The sequence below is a fragment of the Mobula birostris genome, chromosome 12 (assembly GCF_030028105.1).
Source record: "Mobula birostris isolate sMobBir1 chromosome 12, sMobBir1.hap1, whole genome shotgun sequence".
NCBI lineage: Eukaryota > Metazoa > Chordata > Chondrichthyes > Myliobatiformes > Myliobatidae > Mobula > Mobula birostris.
The window spans coordinates 117,559,118-117,565,064 of NC_092381.1; positions in this window are offsets into that span (position 1 = coordinate 117,559,118).

Consider the following 5,947-nt stretch of genomic DNA (forward strand, 5'->3'; position numbering starts at 1 on the left):
AACCATTTGCCCGAGCCGGGTTGGTTACCGAATTGTCAGGGTTGGGCTTGGTTAACCATTTGTCCGAGCCGGGTTGGTTAATGAATTGCCATGCCCGGGTTGGTTAACGCAGTTTCAGGGTTGGGCTTGATTAACGATTTGCCCGAGCAGGGTTGGCTAACGCATTGTCAGGAGCGTGCGCGGTTGGTTCACGAAACTGCCTGTTCCGGGTTTCTAGAGCGTTGTCAGGCCCGGCCGGCCGGGTTAGCGGGTTGCCAGACCCAACTTGACGAAATTCAGTGCGGCGCGGGTAAACGGCGGGAGTAACTATGACTCTCTTAAGGTAAGGAGGGGGGCCCATGGGCCAGCAAGGAGTTTCTGATGAACATCGGCCGGGACATTTTGACGGCGGGGCAAGAACTAGTTGTTATTGAGGGCGAAGGGTTTGTCCTCAGCTGGTTGATTGTCGAATAGTCGGGGCTGCCGGGCCGGTTACCGATTTGCCCGGCCGGCTTGGTTAACCATTTGCCCGGGCCGGGTTGGTTGGCGAATTGTCAGGTTTGGGCTTGGTTAACCATTTGCCCGGGCCGGGTTGGTTAGCGAATTGTCATGGTTGGGTTGGTTACCGAATTGTCGGGTTTGGGCTTGGTTAACGATTTGCCCGAGCAGGGTGGGTGAACACATTGTCAGGAGCGTGCGCAGTTGGTTCACGAAACTGCCTGTTCCGGGTTTCTAGAGCATTGTCAGGCCCGGCCGGCCGGGTTAGCGCCTTGCCAGACCCAACTTGACGAAATTCAGTGCAGCGCGGGTAATCGGCGGGAGTAACTATGACTCTCTTAAGGTAAGGAGGGGGGGCCCATGGGCCAGCAAGGAGTTTCTGATGAACATCGGCCGGGACATTTTGACGGCGGGGCAAGACGTAGTTGTTATTGAGGGTGAAGGGTTTGTCCTCAGCTGGTTGATTGTCGAATAGTCGGGGCTGCCGGGCCGGTTACCGATTTGCCCGGCCGGCTTGGTTAACCATTTGCCCGGGCCGGGTTGGTTAACGAATTGTCAGGTTTGGGCTTGGTTAACCATTTGCCCGGGCCGGGTTGGTTAGCGAATTGTCATGGTTGGGTTGGTTACCGAATTGTCGGGTTTGGGCTTGGTTAACGATTTGCCCGAGCAGGGTGGGTGAACACATTGTCAGGAGCGTGCGCGGTTGGTTCACGAAACTGCCTGTTCCGGGTTTCTAGAGCATTGTCAGGCCCGGCCGGCCGGGTTAGCGGCTTGCCAGACCCAACTTGACGAAATTCAGTGCAGCGCGGGTAATCGGCGGGAGTAACTATGACCCATGGGCCAGCAAGGAGTTTCTGATGAACATCGGCCGGGACATTTTGACGGCGGGGCAAGACGTAGTTGTTATTGAGGGTGAAGGGTTTGTCCTCAGCTGGTTGATTGTCGAATAGTCGGGGCTGCCGGGCCGGTTACCGATTTGCCCGGCCGGCTTGGTTAACCATTTGCCCGGGCCGGGTTGGTTAACGAATTGTCAGGGTTGTGCTTGGTTAACCATTTGCCCGAGCAGGGTGGGTGAACGCATTGTCAGGAGCGTGCGCGGTTGGTTCACGAAACTGCCTGTTCCGGGTTTCTAGAGCGTTGTCAGGCCCGGCCGGCCGGGTTAGCGGGTTGCCAGACCCAACTTGACGAAATTCAGTGCGGCGCGGGTAAACGGCGGGAGTAACTATGACTCTCTTAAGGTAAGGAGGGGGGCCCATGGGCCAGCAAGGAGTTTCTGATGAACATCGGCCGGGACATTTTGACGGCGGGGCAAGAACTAGTTGTTATTGAGGGCGAAGGGTTTGTCCTCAGCTGGTTGATTGTCGAATTGTCGGGACTGCCGGGCCGGTCAACGATTTGCCCGGCCGGCTTGGTTAACCATTTGCCCGAGCCGGGTTGGTTAATGAATTGCCATGGCCGGGTTGGTTAACGCAGTTTCAGGGTTGGGCTTGGTTAACGACTTGACCGTGCAGGGTTGGTTAACGCCTTGTCAGGAGCGTGCGCGGTTGGTTCACGAAACTGCCTGTTCCGGGTTTCTAGAGCATTGTCAGGCCCGGCCGGCCGGGTTAGCGGCTTGCCAGACCCAACTTGACGAAATTCAGTGCAGCGCGGGTAATCGGCGGGAGTAACTATGACTCTCTTAAGGTTAAGGAGGAGGGCCCATGGGCCAGCAAGGAGTTTCTGATGAACATCGGCCGGGACATTTTGACGGCGGGGCAAGAACTAGTTGTTATTGAGGGCGAAGGGTTTGTCCTCAGCTGGTTGATTGTCGAATCGTCGGGACTGCCGGGCCGGTCAACGATTTGCCCGGCCGGCTTGGTTAACCATTTGCCCGAGCCGGGTTGGTTAATGAATTGCCATGGCCGGGTTGATTAACGCATTGTCAGGGTTGGGCTTGGTTAACGATTTGCCCGAGCAGGGTGGGTGAACGCATTGTCAGGAGCGTGCGCGGTTGGTTCACGAAACTGCCTGTTCCGGGTTTCTAGAGCGTTGTCAGGCCCGGCCGGCCGGGTTAGCGGCTTGCCAGACCCAACTTGACGAAATTCAGTGCGGCGCGGGTAAACGGCGGGAGTAACTATGACTCTCTTAAGGTGTAAGGAGGGGGGCCCATGGGCCAGCAAGGAGTTTCTGATGAACATCGGCCGGGACATTTTGACGGCGGGGCAAGAACTAGTTGTTATTGAGGGCGAAGGGTTTGTCCTCAGCGGGTTGATTGTCGAATTGTCGGGACTGCCGGGCCGGTTAGCGATTTGCCCGGCCGGCTTGGTTAACCATTTGCCCGAGCCGGGTTGGTTACCGAATTGTCTGGGTTGGGCTTGGTTAACCATTTGTCCGAGCCGGGTTGGTTAATGAATTGCCATGGCCGGGTTGGTTAACGCAGTTTCAGGGTTGGGCTTGATTAACGATTTGCCCGAGCAGGGTTGGCTAACGCATTGTCAGGAGCGTGCGCGGTTGGTTCACGAAACTGCCTGTTCCGGGTTTCTAGAGCGTTGTCAGGCCCGGCCGGCCGGGTTAGCGGCTTGCCAGACCCAACTTGACGAAATTCAGTGCGGCGCGGGTAAACAGCGGGAGTAACTATGACTCTCTTAAGGTAAGGAGGGGGGCCCATGGGCCAGCAAGGAGTTTCTGATGAACATCGGCCGGGACATTTTGACGGCGGGGCAAGAACTAGTTGTTATTGAGGGCGAAGGGTTTGTCCTCAGCTGGTTGATTGTCGAATCGTCGGGACTGCCGGGCCGGTCAACGATTTGCCCGGCCGGCTTGGTTAACCATTTGCCCGAGCCGGGTTGGTTACCGAATTGTCTGGGTTGGGCTTGGTTAACCATTTGTCCGAGCCGGGTTGGTTAATGAATTGCCATGGCCGGGTTGGTTAACGCAGTTTCAGGGTTGGGCTTGATTAACGATTTGCCCGAGCAGGGTTGGCTAACGCATTGTCAGGAGCGTGCGCGGTTGGTTCACGAAACTGCCTGTTCCGGGTTTCTAGAGCGTTGTCAGGCCCGGCCGGCCGGGTTAGCGGCTTGCCAGACCCAACTTGACGAAATTCAGTGCAGCGCGGGTAATCGGCGGGAGTAACTATGACTCTCTTAAGGTTAAGGAGGGGGGCCCATGGGCCAGCAAGGAGTTTCTGATGAACATCGGCCGGGACTTTTTGACGGCGGGGCAAGGACTAGTTGTTATTGAGGGCGAAGGGTTTGTCCTCAGCTGGTTGATTGTCGAATCGTCGGGACTGCCGGGCCGGTCAACGATTTGCCCGGCCGGCTTGGTTAACCATTTGCCCGAGCCGGGTTGGTTAATGAATTGCCATGGCCGGGTTGATTAACGCATTGTCAGGGTTGGGCTTGGTTAACGATTTGCCCGAGCAGGGTGGGTGAACGCATTGTCAGGAGCGTGCGCGGTTGGTTCACGAAACTGCCTGTTCCGGGTTTCTAGAGCGTTGTCAGGCCCGGCCGGCCGGGTTAGCGGCTTGCCAGACCCAACTTGACGAAATTCAGTGCGGCGCGGGTAAACGGCGGGAGTAACTATGACTCTCTTAAGGTAAGGAGGGGGGGCCCATGGGCCAGCAAGGAGTTTCTGATGAACATCGGCCGGGACATTTTGACGGCGGGGCAAGAACTAGTTGTTATTGAGGGCGAAGGGTTTGTCCTCAGCTGGTTGATTGTCGAATTGTCGGGACTGCCGGGCCGGTTAACGATTTGCCCGGCCGGCTTGGTTAACCATTTGCCCGAGCCGGGTTGTTTAGCGAATTGCCATGTATGGGTTGGTTAACGAATTGTCGGGTTTGGGCTTGGTTAACGACTTGACCGTGCAGGGTTGGTTAACGAATTGTCGGGGTTGGGCTTGGTTAACGATTTGCCCGAGTAGGGTTGGTTAGCGAATTGTCCGGGTCAGACTGGTTAACGAATTGGCATGTCCGAGTAGGTTAACGAATTGCCAGAGCCAGCTTGGTTAACGAATTGTCCGGCTGGGTTGGTGCACTCATTGCCAGGACAGGGTTGTTTAATGAATTGTCCGTTCCCAGTTGGTTCACGAATTGGCAAGGCCAGGGTGGTTAAGGAATTGTCCGGGCCAGGTTGGTTAACGAATTGCCCGTCCTGGCTGGTTAACGAATTGTCAGGGTCAGGTTGGTTAACGAATTGCCATGGCCGGGTAGGTTAACGAATTGCCAGAGCCAGCTTGGTTAACGAATTGTCCGGCCGGGTTGGTTAACGAATTGTCCGTTCCCAGTTGGTTCACGAATTGGCAAGGACAGGGTGGTTAACGAATTGTCCGGCCGGGTTGGTGCACTCATTGCCAGGACAGGGTTGGTTACCGAATTGTCCGTTCCCAGTTGGTTCACGAATTGGAAAACCAGGGTGGTTAAAGTATTGTCCGGGCCTGGTTGGTTAACGAATTGCCCGTCCTGGTTGGTTAACGAATTGTCCGGGTCAGGTTGGTTAACGAATTGCCAGGGTCTGGTTGGTTACCGAATTGTCCGGCCGGGTTGGTGCACTCATTGCCAGGACAGGGTTGGTTGACGAATTGCCCGTCCTGGTTGGTTAACGAATTGCCAGGGTCTGGTTGGTTACCGAATTGTCCGGCCGGGTTGGTGCACTCATTGCCAGGACAGGGTTGGTTAACGAATTGTCAGGGTCAGGTTGGTTAACGAATTGCCAGAGCCAGCTTGGTTAACGAATTGTCCGGCCGGGTTGGTTAACGAATTGTCCCGGCCAGGTTGGTTAACGAATTGCCAGAGCCAGCTTGGTTAACGAATTGTCCGGCCGGGTTGGTGCACTCCTTGCCAGGACAAGGTTGGTTAACGAATTGCCCGGTTCCGAATGGTTAACGAATTGCCCGGTCCCGGTCGGTTCACGAATTGCCCGCCCGCTGATTGTTAACTTTTCGCACCGGCGGGGGATGGCTTGGGTAACGAGCCTCCAAGATCTGTCGGTTAACCATTTGCCCGGTGGCAATTCGTTAACCAAGTCCGCTCCGGAAGTCTGGATGGGGGTCGGATTTGCCGGCCGAGGCCGACCCGGAGTTCCAGAGGCTCGGCCGCCGGGGTCAGATTCGGCCGCCCCTTTGACACATGCAATTTCTGTACGGGGGCATTGGCGGGGTTCCTGCAGATATATAGGGAGGCCGTTTTCACGAGTTGTTGAAGTATTCGGTAGATGGCACCGGCCTCCCCAATTGGTTAACCCGGGCCACGCGGCAGCTTTTCCGCACGATTCCGAAGATTGCCGGTATGGATTTTCGGACAAATACCCAATCGCGGAAGTCTGTCAGCGGGACCTATTCGCAGGCCCATGCCGGCCGAGGGGCGGCATTTTCCGTATGACTACCGGTGCTCCGGCCGCCGAATGGAAACCTTGCCCGAATGAATTTCTGACAAAGTCCCGAGGCGGGAGCCAGTAAGGGGACGTATTCGGCGGGCCGTGCCGGCCGAGCGGCG